This window comes from Pseudophryne corroboree, chromosome 9, assembly GCF_028390025.1.
Source record: "Pseudophryne corroboree isolate aPseCor3 chromosome 9, aPseCor3.hap2, whole genome shotgun sequence".
Taxonomy (NCBI): Eukaryota; Metazoa; Chordata; class Amphibia; order Anura; family Myobatrachidae; genus Pseudophryne; species Pseudophryne corroboree.
The window spans coordinates 137261484-137281317 of NC_086452.1; the positions used below are offsets into that span (position 1 = coordinate 137261484).

Below are 19834 nucleotides of genomic sequence, written 5' to 3' on the forward strand. Positions count from 1 at the left end.
TCCCCAAGTAGTAATGCCCCCAATAGTTTGCCCCCTTGTAGTTTAGCCCCCAGTAGTAATGCCCCCTTGTAGTTTAGCCCCCAAGTAGTAATGCCACCAGTAGTTTAGCCCCTGTAGTTATGCCCTCAGTAGTAATGCACCCCTGCAGTTATGCCCCCAGTAGTAATGCGTCCCTGTAGTTGCCCCCTTGTAGTTTGCCCCCAGTAGCTTGCCCCCTTGTAGTTTGCCCCATAGCTTGCCCCCTTGTAGTTTGCCCCCAGTAGCTTGCCCCCTTGTAGTTTGCCCCAGTAGCTTGCCCCCTTGTAGTTTGTCCCTCATAGCTTGCCCCCTTGTAGTTTGCCCCCAGTAGCTTGCCCCTTGTAGTTTTCCCCAGTAGATTGCCCCTTGTAGTTTGCCCCCTGTAGCTTGTCCCCTTGTAGTCTGCCCCAGTAGTTCCCCCCCCCAGTAGTTTGCCCCCAGTATCTTGCCCCCTTGTAGTTTGCCCCCAGTAGTTTGCCCCCTTGTAGTTTACCCCCAGTATATTTCCCCCAATGGTTAACCCCCTGTAGCTTGCCACAAGTAGTTTTCCCCCTTGTAGTTTAGCCCCCCTGTAGTTTAGCCCCCTTGTAGTAATGCCACCAGTAGTTTAGCCCCTGTAGTTATGCCCTCAGTAGTAATGCACCCCTGCAGTTATGCCCCCAGTAGTAATGCGTCCCTGTAGTTGCCCCCTTGTAGTTTGCCCCCAGTAGCTTGCCCCCTTGTAGTTTGCCCCATAGCTTGCCCCCTTGTAGTTTGCCCCCAGTAGCTTGCCCCCTTGTAGTTTGCCCCAGTAGCTTGCCCCCTTGTAGTTTGCCCCTCATAGCTTGCCCCCTTGTAGTTTGCCCCCAGTAGCTTGCCCTCTTGTAGTTTGCCCCCAGTAGATTGCCCCTTGTAGTTTGCCCCCTGTAGCTTGTCCCCTTGTAGTCTGCCCAGTAGTTTTCCCCTCAGTAGTTTGCCCCCAGTATCTTGCCCCCTTGTAGTTTGCCCCCAGTAGTTTGCCCCCTTGTAGTTTACCCCCAGTATATTTCCCCCCAGTGGTTAACCCCCTGTAGCTTGCCACCAGTAGTTTCCCCCCTTGTAGTTTAGCCCCCCTGTAGTTTAGCCCCCAAGTAGTAATGCCACCAGTAGTAATGCGTCCCTGTAGTTTGCCCCCATGTAGTTTGTCCCCAGTAGCTTGCCCCCTTGTAGATTTCCCCCAGTAGTTAGCCCCCTTGTAGTTTACCCCCAGTAGCTTGCCCTCTTGTAGTTTGCCCCCGTAGCTTGCCCCCTTGTAGTTTGCCCCCAGTATCTTGCCCCCTTGTAGTTTGCCCCCCGTAGCTTGCCCCCTTTTAGTTTGTCCCCAGTAGCTTGCCCCCTGTAGCTTGCCCCCTTGTAGTTTGCCCCCTGTAGCTTGCCCCCTTGTAGTTTGCCCCAAGCAGTTTGCCCCCCAGTAGTTTGCCCCCAGTATCTTGCCCCCTTGTAATTTGCCCCCAGAAGTTTGTCCCCTTGTAGCTTGCCCCTTTGTAGTTTACCCCCAGTATATTGCCCCCAGTGGTTAACCCCCTGTAGCTTGCCCCCAGTAGTTTGCCCCCTAGTGGTTTGTCCCCCAGTAGTTTGCCCCATAGTAGACGCGCCGCTAATACACTCACACATATGTTTAAAAAAAACAAAACACCTTACTTTCCAAGTCCCGCTCCCACGGCCGACCGCTGTGATCCTCCTGGCGTCCGTTCCTCAGCAGCACTATGAGAGAGACGTCATGACGTCTCTCCCATAGCGCAGACTGACTTAGCCGGAAGCCAGAGCTCAGTAAGGAGCTCCTGCCGCCGGCATCTGCTGTGGAGAGGGAGCCGGGCGCCCGCTGATAACACAATCTCAGCGGGCGCCCAGCATCTCCCTGTGGCGCCGGGCACGCATCGGGTTAGGTGAGCCGGAGGAGACGGAACTTTAACCCCTGTGTCCATGTATACAGTATCAATGTAAATAATAATCTAAAAACAAATGTCCAAAACCACATGAAGGTTCGATCAAACATCATTTCCATTAACATTGTAGGCACTGCATGTGATAAGAATTTGTGTTCAACTCATTTTGTTTAGTTCAGTAATTATTTTTCAGAATTGTAGGTTATTTTGTTTTGTTCAATGTAAAATGAATTGATAACTACTCAGAGCAGCTTTGACTAGATATAATCTGCAGGAGTACGAGAAGAAAAATACAGCCAGACACCAAATGGAAAAGCTTTGATGGTTGTTTCACAGGTTCTTGTGTAATGCCCATAAAAGCTACACTCACTGGCCCTCATTCCGAGTTGTTCGCTTGCTAGCTGCTTTTCGCAGCAGTGCACACGCTAAGCCGCCGCCCTCTGGGAGTGAATCTTAGCTTAGCAAAATCGCGAACGAAGTATTCGCAATATAGCGAAAAGATTTTTCTTTGCAGTTTCTGAGTAGCTCGAGACTTACTCTTCCAGTGCGACCAGTTCAGTGCTTGTTGTTCCTGGTTTGACGTCACAAACACACCCAGCGTTCGCCCAGCCACTCCCCCGTTTCTCCAGCCACTCCCACGTTTTTCCCAGAAACGGCAGCGTTTTTTCACACACTCCCATAAAACGTCCACTTTCCGCCCAGAAACACCCACTTCCTGTCAATCACATTATGATCAGCAGAACGAAGAAAAAACCTTGTAATGCCGTGAGTAAAATACCAAACTTCTTAGCAAATTTACTTGGCGCAGCCGCAGTGCTAACATTGCGCATACGCAGTTAGCGGAAAATCGCACCGATGCAAAGCAAAATAATGAGCGAACAACTCGGAATGAGGGCCACTGTTAGTAACAGAAAGTGCAAATAGTTGCACCAGTCATAGGGGGTAATACATACCTGATCGCTGGGCTGCGTTCTCATACAGCGGACGATCAGGTCTAAACTGCACATGCGTATGCACCGCAATGCGCAGGCGTGTCGCACGGGTACAAAGCGGATAGCTGCTCAGCGAAGGGTTTGTGTGAAGGATCCATTCGCACGGGCATTCGCAAGGAGATTGACCGTTTTCTGGGAGTGGTTGGAAAAACACAGGCGTGTCCAAGCGTTTGCAGGGAGGGTTCCTGACGTCAATTCCGGTCCCGGACAGGCTAAAGTGATCGCAGTGGCTGAGTAAGTCCTGGGCTGTGCATAGACTGCACAAGATCTGTTTGGACAGCTCTGCTAAACATGCGTTCGCACACTTGCACAGTGAAAATACACTCTCCCTGTAGGCAGCGACTATCTGATCGCAGCAGTGAAAAAATCGCTTGCTAGCGATCAGGTCTGACTTAGGCCCACAAATGGGGAAAGAAGTACAACTGTACTGATATATCTGTTGCATGTTTTGTGCAGTTCTTTACAATTAGTGTCCTGAGCAGGCACTCTGATACATGTCCCAAAGGGATATCAGACTCCAGAATTCACAAACATTAGCTGGGTAACTGTTGACACTGTCTACACATTATAGCAAAGCTGTGATACAGCATACTGTAGAAGAGCATGAGTATACTCAGAGGGGGTAATTCCAAGTTGATCGCAGCAGGAAATTTTTTAGCAGTTGGGCAAAACCAAGTGCAGTGCAGGGGGGCAGATATAACATGTGCAGAGAGAGTTAGATTTGGGTGGGTTATTTTGTTTCTGTGCAGGGTAAATACTGGCTGATTTATTTTTAGAGAAAAACCAAACCAAAAAATTCCCTTGCGCTTGTATAGTCAACTATCCTGCTCGTTTTATCATATATAATATAAATAAAAATTGTTAACACTAAGCTGCTCCCAAATGGTACTACTGAAATACCAGCTGTAGATTAAAAATGCAAAAAGGATATAGGTATATCAGGAAGCTCTGTAGTATTAAAGTAAAAAATATTTTATTACACAATAATCTAAAAACAATTCAATAAGATAGACATATAATTCATATAGCTATATAATTGTTTCTCTCATAATTGTCTCCAATAGTATCCAGCCGCACCAAGACCCTTAGTTGCAATGTTCTTTATATTTAAGGATATAAGGTGCTTATATAAACCATAAGGTTTTAATGGACAGTGAGTGTCCCGTTTAACACATGTCTCCTTAGATCTTTATTGTCAGTCAATCAGCAGCGTGAGGATTTTAGTGGCAAGCAAACCAACATGCAGTGACTCCTCCGTTAATTGACGTTATGTGATCGCTGTGTGAACGGGCTGAGGGAGGGTGCCGTAGCGGTGATGTCAGGCGCTATGCTACACCCCAGTTCGAACAAAGCTGACAATGTCCAGTTGTTTGCAGTGTAAATTAACGGGTCAGTCTTACCAGACTTGTATTTCTTGCACAAGCCGTGAGATCTCTGCAGTGAACTCACGTAGCAGTAGTGGCTGTGTGCTGTCTGTAATCGGCTGTCCTTATTATAAAGGCCGTGGAGACAACTTTAGATGGGTTTAATTGAGCTCCTTACGCGTTTCTCCGACATTATCCCACGGCGGTTTTGTCAGAGGATATAATAACTACCAAGCCTGGCTGTTCTTTTAAACCCAAACGAACCAATCAGAACAAATTGATTAATCCAAACACCTGTGGTGTCCGCTGTAGTACAAATGCACATAAGAATCATATGACTTTATAAAAAATTCACTTAATATAAACCAAAAACAAGCAGAATAGTGACCTTTATATTAGATATCAAAAGCAAACTATAATTTGTTTAATTCAAACTGAACGAATATAAAATCTCAATGAAAGCACATGGGATTACCTTCTGCACTCATAGCATAATGGTAAGAGTGCAGAATTAGCATGCTATGAGACCCAGGTTCGAATCCCAACAGGATACATCATATAATTTTATAATTTACTGGATAATGGATACTATAATATGCCGCACATAACAATTAGCGGCATGCAACAAATTATATGCATAATACATTAATATAAATAAAAAACTAAAATATACAAAAAATAAATAATAAAAATAAAAATAATAATAAATACATCTGTATCAAATGAATTCATTTAATGTACTGTGCCAATATATAGCATAGTGCCTTATACTCTCCATCTAAATTTCCACTTCTCATGAATTAGTTGTTATAATGAACCACCATATAAATATAATAGCTAGTTGATATACCTATATCTTAACCTTAGTACCAAAATTATTATTAATCCAATGAATGGAAAAATAGAACTAAAATTCTAAAGATAATGTTTCTTGTTTGAAGCTCTTTTATCTTATATTATTTAATTCAATGTTTTCATTAAGACCATCAGGAACCAGTGTATCTAGAGTAAAGATCCAAAATGCCTCTCTGGTACAGAGGCGACTATATCTATCTCCACCTCTCGGGGTGGGAGCAATGTATTCAATACCTTGTACCTTTATTACATTCATATTCCCATCATGAATTTGCAAAACATGTCTTGATACACTGTGACTATTATTCTTATTGAGAAAATGTCTTCTGTGCTCAAGAAATCTTATGTTAAGGCTGCGTGTGGTCCTGCCTACGTACTGCATACCACACTCACAGCTTAGAAGATAAATAACATATGTTTTTTGACAATTCATGTATGATTCTATTTTGAAATTTTGTCCAGTTGTAGTAGATTGAAAGGAAATACTTCTATGAAGAATGAAGTTACATGTTATGCATCTGGTTTTACCACATCTGAAACAACCTATATATGTAGAGAGCCAAGTGGTTTTATTCAATGGTTCATCTGACTTCTGTATATCCTGAAAAAAACTGGGTGACAAATGATTCCTCAAATTCTTAGCTTTTTGAAATACTACTCTCGGATTGTCACCAAGGCAAGGTTTCAATATTTTATCTAACTTCAGTATTTCAAAGTTCTTATGGAGAATTTTCTTTATCTCGTCTGCACAGATATTAAATTTACTAATAAATGGAAGTATTTCATTATCTCTATGAGAATCTTCTTTAGAGCACCTAGATTTAGACTGAGAGAGAAGAGATCTCCTATCTCTTTGACCTGCTTCTTTCAATGATTTACTTAACAGTGTATCAGGATAACCCTGGTCGCGAAACGCTTCTGTCAAAACCTTTGCTTGTCCAACAAACTCCTTTTCATCTGAACAATTGCGTTTTAATCTGAGGTATTGACCTTTAGGTATATTGTTCTTCCATTGTAAATGATGACAACTTTTGTAATTAAGATAATTGCCACAATCAACCTCTTTTCTGTATGTACATGTGGCAAGTGTATCGCCACTGACAGTGAGGGCAATATCAAGGAAGTTAATGTGTGTAGAGTGACAAGTGTGACTAAACTTAAGACCAAAAGTGTTAGAATTAAGATAAGAGAGAAAAGAAGAAACTAGATCAGACCCATCCCAAATAATAAATAGATCATCTATGTACCTACCATAGAACACCAGGTTCGCCATATATGGCCCCTCCCAGATGTATTTTTCCTCGAAGAGGCCCATATATAAATTGGCGAAACTGGGGGCAAACCTAGTGCCCATGGCGGTACTGTGCACTTGAAGAAAAAACTGTGAATTAAATAAAAAATAATTGTGCGCTAAAATAAATTTCATGGATTCCAAAATAAACTCACAGCGGTCTGTAGTCAAATTATCATCAGCCTCCAAAAAATGGCGACAAGACTCAATTCCTTGTTGATGGGGTATGTTGGTGTAAAGCGATTCAACATCACAAGTGAGGAGTACATATGATTGTCGCCATTCTATGTTGTTAATTAAATTTAAAAAATTAGTAGTATCCCTAATATGGGATTTCAGTTTACTAACATGTGGTTGTAAATATGAATCCACGAAAAAAGAAAGACTAGAAGTGAGGGACCCCACACCGGAAATTATGGGGCGACCAGGTGGTGAAACTAAGATTTGTGAATCTTAGGAAGGTGATAGTATGTGGGAACTATAGGGTAAGGATCAAACAAAAATAGAAATTCTTCCTTTGATATTGTCCCCACTGCCAGTGCCTCTGTCAACATGAATTTGTATACCTGTAGGAAAAGGGTGGTAGGGTTGCCGGCAAGTTTTCTATAGAATTTCTGATCACTTAATTGTCTATTAGCTTCTTCTAAATAGACCACTTTGTCTTGTACCACCAACCCTCCACCCTTATCCGCATTTTTGATAATAATTGAGTTATCATTTTTGAGAGCCTTTAATGCTCTACGTTCGTTACCATTTAGATTATCTCTTTTGAAAGACTTATTATTTTTCTCACAAAGTGTGCGTAAATCCCCTAGGGTTGAGGAATAAAAAGCTTCAATATAAGCACTCCTATGTTGGAACGGATAGAACTCCGATTTCTTTTTAAACATAGTATTAGTGTTTATCTTTGTCCCCATATTTGAGATATCATAAAATCTACACTCTTCTGACATAGATCTCAAATAGTCATCATTGTTTTCTCTCTCTAATGAGGACAGTACCTCAATACCATTAAGATCCTCTATATTCAAAATAATTGGAGTCCCTTCTATTTTACGTTGTTTAAGAGACTTATTAGCGAAATACCTCTTTCAATATAGGTCTCTAGTAAACTTATTAAGTGAAACAAACAGATCAAAGATGTCTGGATTTTTTGCAGGTGCAAATGTAAGGCCTTTAGCCAAAACTGCCTTCTCATGTTCAGTCAATACTTTTTTAGAAAGGTTATAAATACCTCTTTGTCTTATTTTAGCTTTAGATTTTTTGTATTGTGTCCTAGTTCCTCCTCTACAACCTCTGATTCTTCTGATCTTACTCTTTTTGGTGAGTTTGGGTACAGTATCTCGAATCTGTTGGATCGCTCCCTGCTCTGATTCTCCCCTAAAAAATGGTGTTGCTGGTACCGATATTTGTCTAGTCTATTTGCTGTTCTAGTCTCAGCTGTGTTCCTAATTGGTCTTTGTGTATCCTGCTTAGGCCTAGCTCCTGATTGTTCATATGAGTCCCTCCTTCCCTTAGGAGAATGAGTGTCCTGATAGCTACTTTTATTGGCACTTATCCTATCATGATAAGGGCTTTCTCTTCTCTTAGGGCTGATGTACCTTCTTTCTCCTCTCATAATTTGGCGTGAGTTTCTTCTAAATGAAGAATCGTCACTCCTATTTTCATTAGGCTGTTCTGTATTTTTATATTTATTCATCTTAAAATAATTAGTATTATTTATATTTTTATTGTTGTTACGATTATATGTTCTTACTTGATCATTTGTACAATCTCTATTATCTCTTTCAAACTTTTTCTTTTTGTTCACTAAGAGCGACTGTTCAAACTCATTAATTCTATTAAGCATAATGTCTTTGTCCTTAAATTCTTTCTTATGTTCAAAATGTCTCAATTGTTCTTGTACTTTCTCAATTTCCTTAGATGTTTTATTAACCTTTTCTTCTCTGAATTTAATCAGGAGTTTAATCAGTGCAAATGAACAAGTATCCAATATATTGTTCCATTGATTTAATAATTCGGGATTGTCTTTAAAAGAGCAAGATTTAAACACTCGTAAACCTCTGGGGATCATTTTATTCTCAAGATATCTATTTAGTGTTATTTGATCCCACCAGTGTCTTGTTTCTGCTCTAAGTAAAGAATCCAATTAATTAAATAAATGGTTAATCTTCACTGTATCATCATCATCACACACATGATTAGAATCTATGAATGATTCATTCTCTGTAACTAGAGCTTTCCTTCTAGTCAATCTATCCATAGTGCTTCTAAATGATGCCATAGTAATATTTATAATTAACTCACAATTAGATACTAGCAGCCTGGGTAAACAGTATAACATGAGTATAGCACTAGGTTTGCCCCCAGTTTTGCCAATTTATATATGGGCCTCTTCGAGGAAAAATACATCTGGGAGGGGCCATATATGGTAAACCTGGTGTTCTATGGTAGGTACATAGATGATCTATTTATTATTTGGGATGGGTCTGATCTAGTTTCTTCTTTTCTCTCTTATCTTAATTCTAACACTTTTGGTCTTAAGTTTAGTCACACTTGTCACTCTACACACATTAACTTCCTTGATATTGCCCTCACTGTCAGTGGCGATACACTTGCCACATGTACATACAGAAAAGAGGTTGATTGTGGCAATTATCTTAATTACAAAAGTTGTCATCATTTACAATAGAAGAACAATATACCTAAAGGTCAATACTTCAGATTAAAACGCAATTGTTCAGATGAAAAGGAGTTTGTTGAACAAGCAAAGGTTTTGACAGAAGCGTTTCGCGACCAGGGTTATCCTGATACACTGTTAAGTAAATCATTGAAAGAAGCAGGTCAAAGAGATAGGAGATCTCTCCTCTCTCAGTCTAAATCTAGGTGCTCTAAAGAAGATTCTCATAGAGATAATGAAATACTTCCATTTATTAGTAAATTTAATATCTGTGCAGACGAGATAAAGAAAATTCTCCCTGAGAACTTTGAAATACTGAAGTTAGATAAAATATTGAAACCTTGCCTTGGTGACAATCCAAGAGTAGTATTTCAAAAAGCTAAGAATTTGAGGAATCATTTGTCACCCAGTTTTTTTCAAGATATACAGAAGTCAGATGAACCATTGAATAAAACCACTTGGCTCTCTACATATATAGGTTGTTTCAGATGTGGTAAAACCAGATGCATAACATGTAACTTCATTCTTTATAGAAGTATTTCCTTTCAATCTACTACAACTGGACAAAATTTCAAAATAGAATCATACATGAATTGTCAAAAAACATATGTTTTCTCTGACGTCCTAGTGGATGCTGGGACTTCCGTAAGGACCATGGGGAATAGCGGCTCCGCAGGAGACTGGGCACAAAAAGTAAAAGCTTTAGACTAGCTGGTGTGCACTGGCTCCTCCCCCTATGACCCTCCTCCAAGCCTCAGTTAGATTTTTGTGCCCGAACGAGAAGGGTGCATGCTAGGTGGCTCTCCTGAGCTGCTAAGAAGTAAAAGTTTAAATAGGTTTTTTATTTTCAGTGAGTCCTGCTGACAACAGGCTCACTGCATCGTGGGACTAAGGGGAGAAGAAGCGAAGACATTAGCTCCAGAGGGACGATCACAGGTTCAGCCTGGATGGGTCCCGGAGCCGCGCCGCCGGCCCCCTTACAGAGCCAGAAGAGCGAAGAGGTCCGGAGAAATCGGCGGCAGAAGACGTTCCTGTCTTCAGATAAGGTAGCGCACAGCACTGCAGCTGTGCGCCATTGCTCTCAGCACACTTCACACTCCGGTCACTGAGGGTGCAGGGCGCTGTGGGGGAGCGCCCTGAGACGCAATAAAACATGTTTAAACCTTATATGGCTAAAGAAATACATCACATATAGCTCCTGGGCTATATGGATGCATTAACCCCTGCCAGTTTTCCTAAAGAAAGCGGGAGAAAAGGCCGCCGTGAAGGGGGCGGAGCCTATCTCCTCAGCACACAAGCACCATTTTCCCTCACAGTTCCGCTGGAAGGAAGGCTCCCAGACTCTCCCCTGCAGTCCTGCTACAGAATCAGGGTAAAACAAGAGAGGGGGGGCACTATTGGCAGCTAATATAAAACAGCAGCTATAAAGGGAGTAACACTTACATAAGGTTATCCCTGTATATATATAGCGCTCTGGTGTGTGCTGGCAAACTCTCCCTCTGTCTCCCCAAAGGGCTCGTGGGGTCCTGTCCTCTTTCAGAGCATTCCCTGTGTGTGTGCTGGGTGTCGGTACGATTGTGTCGACATGTATGAGGAGGAAAATGATGTGGAAGCAGAGCAATTGCCTGTGTTAGTGATGTCACCCCCTAGGGAGTCGACACCTGACTGGATGGTCGTATTTAAAGAATTACGTGACAGTGTCAGCACTTTGCAAAAAACTGTTGACGACATGAGACAGCCGGCAAATCAATTAGTGCCTGTTCAGGCGTCTCAGACACCGTCGGGGGCGCTAAAACGCCCGTTACCTCAGATGGTCGACACAGACCCAGACACGGATACTGAATCCAGTGTCGACGGTGAGGAGACAAACGTAATGTCCAGTAGGGCCACACGTTACATGATCACGGCAATGAAGGAGGCATTGAATATTTCTGACACTACAAGTACCACAAAAAAGGGTATTATGTGGGGTGTGAAAAAACTACCAGTAGTTTTTCCTGAATCAGATGAATTAAATGAGGTGTGTGATAAAGCGTGGTTTTCCCCCGATAAAAAACTGCTGATTTCTAATAAATTATTGGCACTATACCCTTTCCCGCCAGAGGTTAGGGCGCGTTGGGAAACACCCCCTAGGGTAGATAAGGCGCTCACACGCTTATCAAAACAAGTGGCGTTACCGTCTCCCGATACGGCCGCCCTTAAGGAACCAGCTGATAGAAGGCTGGAAAATATCCTAAAAGGTATATACACACATACTGGTGTTATACTGCGACCAGCGATCGCCTCAGCCTGGATGTGCAGTGCTAGGGGTGGCTTGGTCGGATTCCCTGACTGAAAATATTGATACCCTGGATAGGGACAGTATATTACTAACTATAGAGCATTTAAAGGATGCATTACTATATATGCGAGATGCACAGAGGGATATTTGCACCCTGGCATCTAGAGTGAGTGCGATGTCCATTTCTGCCAGAAGAGCGTTATGGACGCGATAGTGGTCAGGTGATGCGGATTCCAAACGACATATGGAAGTATTGCCGTATAAAGGGGAGGAGTTATTTGGGGTCGGTCTATCGGACCTGGTGGCCACAGCAACGGCTGGAAAATCCACCTTTTTACCCCAGGTCACCTCTCAGCAGAAAAAGACACCGTCTTTTCAAACTCAGTCCTTTCGTTCCCATAAGGGCAAGCGGGCAAAAGGCCACTCATTTCTGCCCTGGGGCAGAGGAAGGGGAAAAAGACTGCACCAGGCAGCCTCTTCACAGGAGCAGAAGCCCTCCCCCGCTTCTGCCAAGTCTTCAGCATGACGCTGGGGCCTTACAAGCGGACTCAGGCACGGTGGGGGGCCGTCTCAAGAATTTCAGCGCGCAGTGGGCTCACTCGCAAGTGGACCCCTGGATCCTGCAGGTAGTATCACAGGGGTACAAATTGGAATTCGAGACGTCTCCCCCTCGCCGGTTCCTGAAGTCTGCTCTACCAACGTCTCCCTCCGACAGGGAGGCGGTAGTGGAAGCTATTCACAAGCTGTATTCCCAGCAGGTGATAATCAAGGTACCCCTCCTACAACAGGGAAAGGGGTATTATTCCACGCTGTTTGTGGTACCGAAGCCGGACGGCTCGGTGAGACCAATTTTAAATCTAAAATCCTTGAACACTTACATAAAAAGGTTCAAATTCAAGATGGAGTCACTCAGAGCAGTGATAGCGAACCTGGAAGAAGGGGACTATATGGTGTCTCTGGACATCAAAGATGCTTATCTCCATGTCCCAATCTACCCTTCTCACCAAGGGTACCTCAGGTTTGTGGTACAAAACTGTCATTATCAGTTTCAGACGCTGCCGTTTGGATTGTCCACGGCACCACGGGTCTTTACCAAGGTAATGGCTGAAATTATGATTCTTCTTCGAAGAAAAGGCGTCTTAATTATCCCTTACTTGGACGATCTCCTGATAAGGGCAAGGTCCAGGGAACAGTTAGAGGTCGGAGTAGCACTATCTCAGGTAGTGCTACGTCAGCACGGGTGGATCCTAAATATCCCAAAATCACAGCTGATTCCAACAACACGTCTACTGTTCCTGGGGATGATTCTGGACACAGTCCAGAAAAAGGTGTTTCTCCCGGAGGAGAAGGCCAGGGAGTTATCCGAGCTAGTCAGGAAACTCCTAAAACCAGGCCAAGTGTCAGTGCATCAATGCACGAGAGTCCTGGGAAAAATGGTGGCTTCTTACGAAGCGATTCCATTCGGAAGATTCCATGCAAGAACTTTTCAGTGGGATCTGCTGGACAAATGGTCCGGATCGCATCTTCAGATGCATCAGCGGATAACCCTATCTCCGAGGACAAGGGTGTCTCTCCTGTGGTGGTTACAGAGTGCTCATCTTCTAGAGGGCCGCAGATTCGGCATTCAGGATTGGATGCTGGTGACCACCGATGCCAGCCTGAGAGGCTGGGGAGCAGTCACACAGGGAAGAAATTTCCAGGGCTTGTGGTCAAGCATGGAAACGTCTCTTCACATAAATATCCTGGAACTAAGGGCCATTTACAATGCCCTAAGTCAAGCAAGGCCTCTGCTTCAGGGTCAGTCGGTATTGATCCAATCGGACAACATCACGGCAGTCGCCCACGTCAACAGACAGGGCGGCACAAGAAGCAGGAGGGCAATGGCAGAAGCTGCAAGGATTCTTCGCTGGGCGGAAAATCATGTGGTGGCACTGTCAGCAGTGTTCATTCCGGGAGTGGACAACTGGGAAGCAGACTTCCTCAGCAGACACGACCTCCACCCGGGGGAGTGGGGACTTCACCCAGAAGTCTTTCAAGTGATTGTAAACCGTTGGGAAAAACCAAAGGTGGACATGATGGCGTCCCGTCTCAACAAAAAACTGGACAGATATTGCACCAGGTCAAGGGACCCTCAGGCAATAGCGGTGGACGCTCTGGTAACACCGTGGGTGTACCAGTCGGTGTATGTGTTCCCTCCTCTGCCTCTCATTCCAAAAGTACTGAGAATCATAAGAAGGAGAGGAGTGAAGACTATACTCGTGGCTCCGGATTGGCCAAGAAGAACTTGGTACCCGGAACTGCAAGAGATGCTCACGGAGGACCCGTGGCCTCTACCTCTAAGAAAGGACCTGCTCCAGCAGGGACCTTGTCTGTTCCAAGACTTACCGCGGCTACGTTTGACGGCATGGCGGTTGAACGCCGGATCCTGATGGAAAAAGGCATTCCAGATGAAGTCATCCCTACCCTGATCAAAGCCAGGAAGGATGTAACTGCGAAACATTATCACCGCATTTGGCGAAAATATGTTTCCTGGTGTGAGGCTAAGAAGGCCCCCACAGAGGAATTTCAACTGGGTCGTTTCCTGCATTTCCTGCAAGCAGGACTGTCTATGGGCCTAAAATTAGGATCCATTAAGGTTCAAATTTCGGCCCTGTCGATCTTCTTCCAGAAAGAACTGGCTTCATTGCCTGAAGTTCAGACGTTTGTCAAGGGGGTACTGCATATACAACCTCCTTTTGTGCCACCAGTGGCACCTTGGGATCTCAATATAGTTTTAGGGTTCCTAAAATCACATTGGTTTGAACCACTCACCACTGTGGAATTAAAATATCTCACATGGAAGGTGGTCATGCTGTTAGCTCTGGCGTCAGCCAGGCGTGTCTCAGAAATGGCGGCTTTGTCATATAAAAGCCCTTACCTAATTTTTCATTCAGACAGGGCAGAATTGAGGACTCGTCCTCAATTTCTCCCTAAGGTGGTTTCAGCGTTTCACATGAACCAACCTATTGTGGTGCCTGCGGCTACTAGGGACTTGGAGGACTCCAAGTTGTTGGACGTAGTCAGGGCCCTGAAAATATATGTTTCCAGGACGGCTGGAGTCAGAAAATCTGACTCGCTGTTTATCCTGTATGCACCCAACAAGCTGGGTGCTCCTGCTTCTAAGCAGACGATTGCTCGTTGGATTTGTAGTACAATTCAGCTTGCACATTCTGTGGCAGGACTGCCCCAGCCAAAATCTGTTAAAGCCCATTCCACAAGAAAAGTGGGCTCATCTTGGGCGGCTGCCCGAGGGGTCTCGGCTTTACAACTTTGCCGAGCAGCTACTTGGTCAGGGGCAAACACGTTTGCAAAATTTTACAAATTCGATACCCTGGCTGAGGAGGACCTGGAGTTCTCTCATTCGGTGCTGCAGAGTCATCCGCACTCTCCCGCCCGTTTGGGAGCTTTGGTATAATCCCCATGGTCCTTACGGAAGTCCCAGCATCCACTAGGACGTCAGAGAAAATAAGAATTTACTTACCGATAATTCTATTTCTCATAGTCCGTAGTGGATGCTGGGCGCCCATCCCAAGTGCGGATTGTCTGCAATACTTGTATATAGTTATTGTTACAAAAAAATCGGGTTGTTTATTGTTGTGAGCCATCTTTTCAGAGGCTCCTACGTTTATCATACTGTTAACTGGGTTCAGATCACAGGTTATACAGTGTGATTGGTGTGGCTGGTATGAGTCTTTCCCGGGATTCAAAATCCTTCCTTATTATGTACGCTCGTCCGGGCACAGTATCCTAACTGAGGCTTGGAGGAGGGTCATAGGGGGAGGAGCCAGTGCACACCAGCTAGTCTAAAGCTTCTACTTTTTGTGCCCAGTCTCCTGCGGAGCCGCTATTCCCCATGGTCCTTACGGAAGTCCCAGCATCCACTACGGACTATGAGAAATAGAATTATCGGTGAGTAAATTCTTATTATTTATCTTCTAAACTGTGTGTGTGGTATGCAGTACGTAGGCAGGACCACACGCAGCCTTAACATAAGATTTCTTGAGCACAGAAGAAATGTTCTCAATAAGAATAATAGTCACAGTGTATCAAGACATGTTTTGCAAATTCATGATGGGAATATGAATGTAATAAAGGTACAAGGTATTGAATACATTGCTCCCACCCCGAGAGGTGGAGATAGATATAGTCGCCTCTGTACCAGAGAGGCATTTTGGATCTTTACTCTAGATACACTGGTTCCTGATGGTCTCAATGAAAACATTGAATTAAATAATATAAGATAAAAGAGCTTCAAACAAGAAACATTATCTTTAGAATTTTAGTTCTATTTTTCCATTCATTGGATTAATAATAATTTTGGTACTAAGGTTAAGATATAGGTATGTCAACTAGCTATTATATTTATATGGTGGTTCATTATAACAACTAATTCATGAGAAGTGGAAATTTAGATGGAGAGGATAAGGCACTATGCTATATATTGGCACAGTACGTTAAATTAATTCATTTGATACAGATGTTTTTATTATTATTTTTATTATTTATTTTTTGTATATTTTAGTTTTTTATTTATATTAATGTATTATGCATATCATTTGTTGCATGCCGCTAATTGTTATGTGCGGCATATTATAGTATCCATTATCCAGTAAATTATATGATGTATCCTGTTGGGATTCGAACCTGGGTCTCATAGCATGCTAATTCTGCACTCTTACCATTATGCTATGAGTGCAGAAGGTAATCCCATGTGCTTTCATTGAGAATTGTTTATTAAAACTATATAAAGTTATTTATATTCGTTCAGTTTGAATTAAACAAATTATAGTTTGCTTTTGATATTTAATATAAAGGTCACTATTCTGCTTGTTTTTGGTTTATATTAAGTGAATTTTTTATAAAGACATATGATTCTTATGTGCATTTGTACTACAGCGGACACCACAGGTGTTGGGATTAATCAATTTGTTCTGATTGGTTCGTTTGGGTTTAAAAGAACAGCCAGGCTTGGTAGTTATTATATCCGCCGTCGGAGAAACGCGTAAGGAGCTCAATTAAACCCATCTTAAGTTGTCTCCACGGCCTTTATAATAAGGACAGCCGATTACAGACAGCACACAGCCACTACTGCTACGTGAGTTCACTGCAGAGATCTCACGGCTTGTGCGAGAAATACAAGTCTGGTAAGACTGACCCGTTAATTTACACTGCAAACAACTGGACATTGTCAGCTTTGTTCGAACTGGGGTGTAGCATAGCGCCTGACATCACCGCTACGGCGCCCTCCCTCAGCCCGTTCACACAGCGATCACATAACGTCACTTAACGGAGGAGTCACTGCATGTTGGTTTGCTTGCCACTAAAATCCTCACGCTGCTGATTGACTGACAATAAAAGATCTAAGGAGACATGTGTTAAACGGGACACTCACTGTCCATTAAAACCTTATGGTTTATATAAGCACCTTATATCCTTAAATATAAAGAACATTGCAACTAAGGGTCTTGGTGCGGCTGGATACTATTGGAGACAATTATGAGAGAAACAATTATATAGCTATATGAATTATATGTCTATCTTATTGAATTGTTTTTAGATTATTGTGTAATAAAATATTTTTTACTTTAATACTACAGCGCTTCCTGATATACCTATATCCTTTTTGCTTTATTTTTACACTGCAATTTAGATTGCAGATTGAACTCACCACACCCAAATCTATCTCTCTCTGCACATATTATATCTACCCCCCCCCCCCTGCAGTGCACATGGTTTTGCCCAATTGCTAACAAAGTTCCTGCTGCGATCAACTCAGAATTACTCCCAGAGTACCAATGTACAGCAAACAAAGTATCTAGCAGTCTTCTGTCTAATGGCTCCCAAATGCTCTGCATTCTGGACGTGTAAATATCTTTTATAGCTACATCTTACTGTACTATCAACCATAACTACCAAATCAATATGATATATTAATTGATACAGCTATGCTGCTTCAATTAAATATCTGTAATACTGTAATATATTTGCAAATGTAGAGTGAGCCATTGTTCCCACTATGTACGTGATGCATGTGCCTTGGGGCAGCACTTGTTGGGGAAGGGGGGGGGGGGGCACACCAGGCTGATGAGGCCAGGTGACTCTTTTTTTGTCATTACAACTTATTATTTTTATATTTTATTTTGCCACTGATGGGAGTGGGACAGTGTACAGCAGATTGTGGTCCGAAAGCTGGTAGTGGGTGTGAGGTTGGCACTGCTTTAGTGGTCTCGAGGCATCCGGACTGGCCCCTGAAATCATTTGGGGCAGTGACATGACTGGTGGTGGGTGGGTAGGGGGCGGCGGACAATAATGTGTCTAGTGACAGCCTGACCCCTAAATCTGCCCCTGGTGTGAGCTGTTTACTTACTGATTCATTCTAGGATTAAAGTTCTATGTTCTTCCATGTAATTATATTGTTATATATTATTTTACAGAGTCACAGGATTCCATCTGAAGCACATCTGCTTCCAAAGGAGAAAACTGATTCCGAATCCTCGCAACCCAATATTAATGATTTTCTGAAATTCTAATCCGCATTGGATCGCCCAGTCTTGATCGTTGCTTTATTTTCTGGATGATTTCTTTAATCAATAAATTTCTTGCACATAAGTAAAATGTGGTTTGTCATTAGTTAAAGATCCAAATGAATGAGCTAAAAAACCTTTCATAATTAAAAAAAAAAAAAAAAAAGACCAAGATTAGGAGAAGAAATGTCTACAAACTGAAAAAGAAAATACAGAGTGATAAATGAATAAATATCTGGTGCATACAAATTTTAAATGAAAAATAAAATGAAACTTATGATCCATATAATTTAGTAATACTTTATGCTTTATGAGATCCATCCACCTGAAAGCAGTAACAAGTGAGTGTTTGCATGCATCCTAGATTAAGCACATACATAGCATCACGATGTGATATTACTGGGGTGTGGATCATTGGGTTTGGCCTGTAAAAGGTCGCCAGTGTCTAGGTCGACCCCGAAAGGTTAACATGGGAAAAAGGTTGACGTGGTAAAAAGGTCAACACGGAAAATGTTGACACAGGAAAAGGTCGACATGAGTTGTTGTTTTTTGTGTAATGTACTCCGTAAAATGACTGGTCTCCATGCTGCGGGCAAGGTGCCTCACTCTGCTACCACTGCATTCAGCACAGGTTACTATTCCCAATTGTAACCCATGTGGATGGTAAGTATGAAAAGGTTGAAAATTAAAAATAAAAAAAAACTCATATTGACCTTTTCCTGTATCGACCATTTCCGTGTTGCCCCTTTTGACAATGTCAACCTTTTGTCTATGTCATCCTAATGAATATCGACCAATTGCGGTCAACCTATTGACTGTCTACCTTATTACTGTCGACCTATCATCCGGTTACCATATGACTGTTAGAAAACTCAGAAAAGAAGGTGGTAAACTAGTATACTCCAATCAGGCACTTTATCTGAGCTTGTTTTCCAAGCAGCTGTTAAGACCAGGTAGTCACCAGTAGCGGATCATGCCACGGGCAAGCAGGACTTTTGCCCGGGGCGCCGCCTTTCGGAGGGCGCTGGCACCATCCGGAGGGCTCCGCACCATGGCAAGATCCGCTACTGTGCCCCCCGCTGTGTCCGTCGCTGGTCCCCCGATGTGAAGGGAACTAGACGCTACCCGTCTAGTTTCCCTTCGCGGAGAGGACCTTTGCTGTGCGGTGCGCGATGACGTCATCGCACACCGCACAGCATTGTGGGAATGACACAGATGCTAGAGGGGATAATTGCCCTCTAGTGTCTGTACCATAGATCCGTGGAGAGGAGCGGCGCCGGCGGAGGTCTGCAGCCGTTGGGAATCAGGAGCGGGGATAGTAAGTATACATTTTTTTTGTTGTTTAAGCGGTGCTACTCCTACAGGCGGCACAACTCTACAGGGGGCGTAACTGACCACGCCCCCTGTATGAAGCCACGCCCCTATTTTCCGCCCGGGGCGCCAAAAGGGCTAGAACCGGCCCTGGTAGTCACCACACAATAAATTAATGCATATAATATAAAAACAGCGCTTAATAACTAGTACTGCAGACAGGTGTAAACATACATATAAAAAAAATTCATACAGTTTATTTAAAAAACACAATTCATCATGATCATAGTACTTTTCATAAAGCACATAAGTTCTCACGTCGGCAATATATGAAGAATTGGAAGCTGTATGTCACCAATCTCTGATATGGCTTTAAAATGTTCATTAAAGTTCAGATCATATATGGTGGTGAATAATTATAGCCAGATATTTGCAGGGAATAAAATCCAGTAGGTCAGAATAGTTACCAGTCCTGCGGGGATCTGTTGGGTATCCCATTAGTGGTGATCCTATGTGCAGTGGGATCCAGAACACAAAGCAAGGGGGGTCCCTTAGACATTACCCCCACCACAGTT

General features: G+C 43.0%; 1 long non-coding RNA gene across 1 annotated transcript in view; it reads left to right on the forward strand.

Annotated features, from left to right (window-relative positions):
- Positions 1-18039, forward strand: part of LOC134956815 (uncharacterized) — a 41088-nt gene extending 23049 nt beyond the window's left edge. Inside the window, exon 2 of the long non-coding RNA XR_010186199.1 lies at positions 17859-18039. This is a non-coding gene — a long non-coding RNA (uncharacterized LOC134956815). The remainder of the gene's footprint in view (positions 1-17858) is intronic.
- Positions 18040-19834: the final 1795 nt, after the last annotated feature.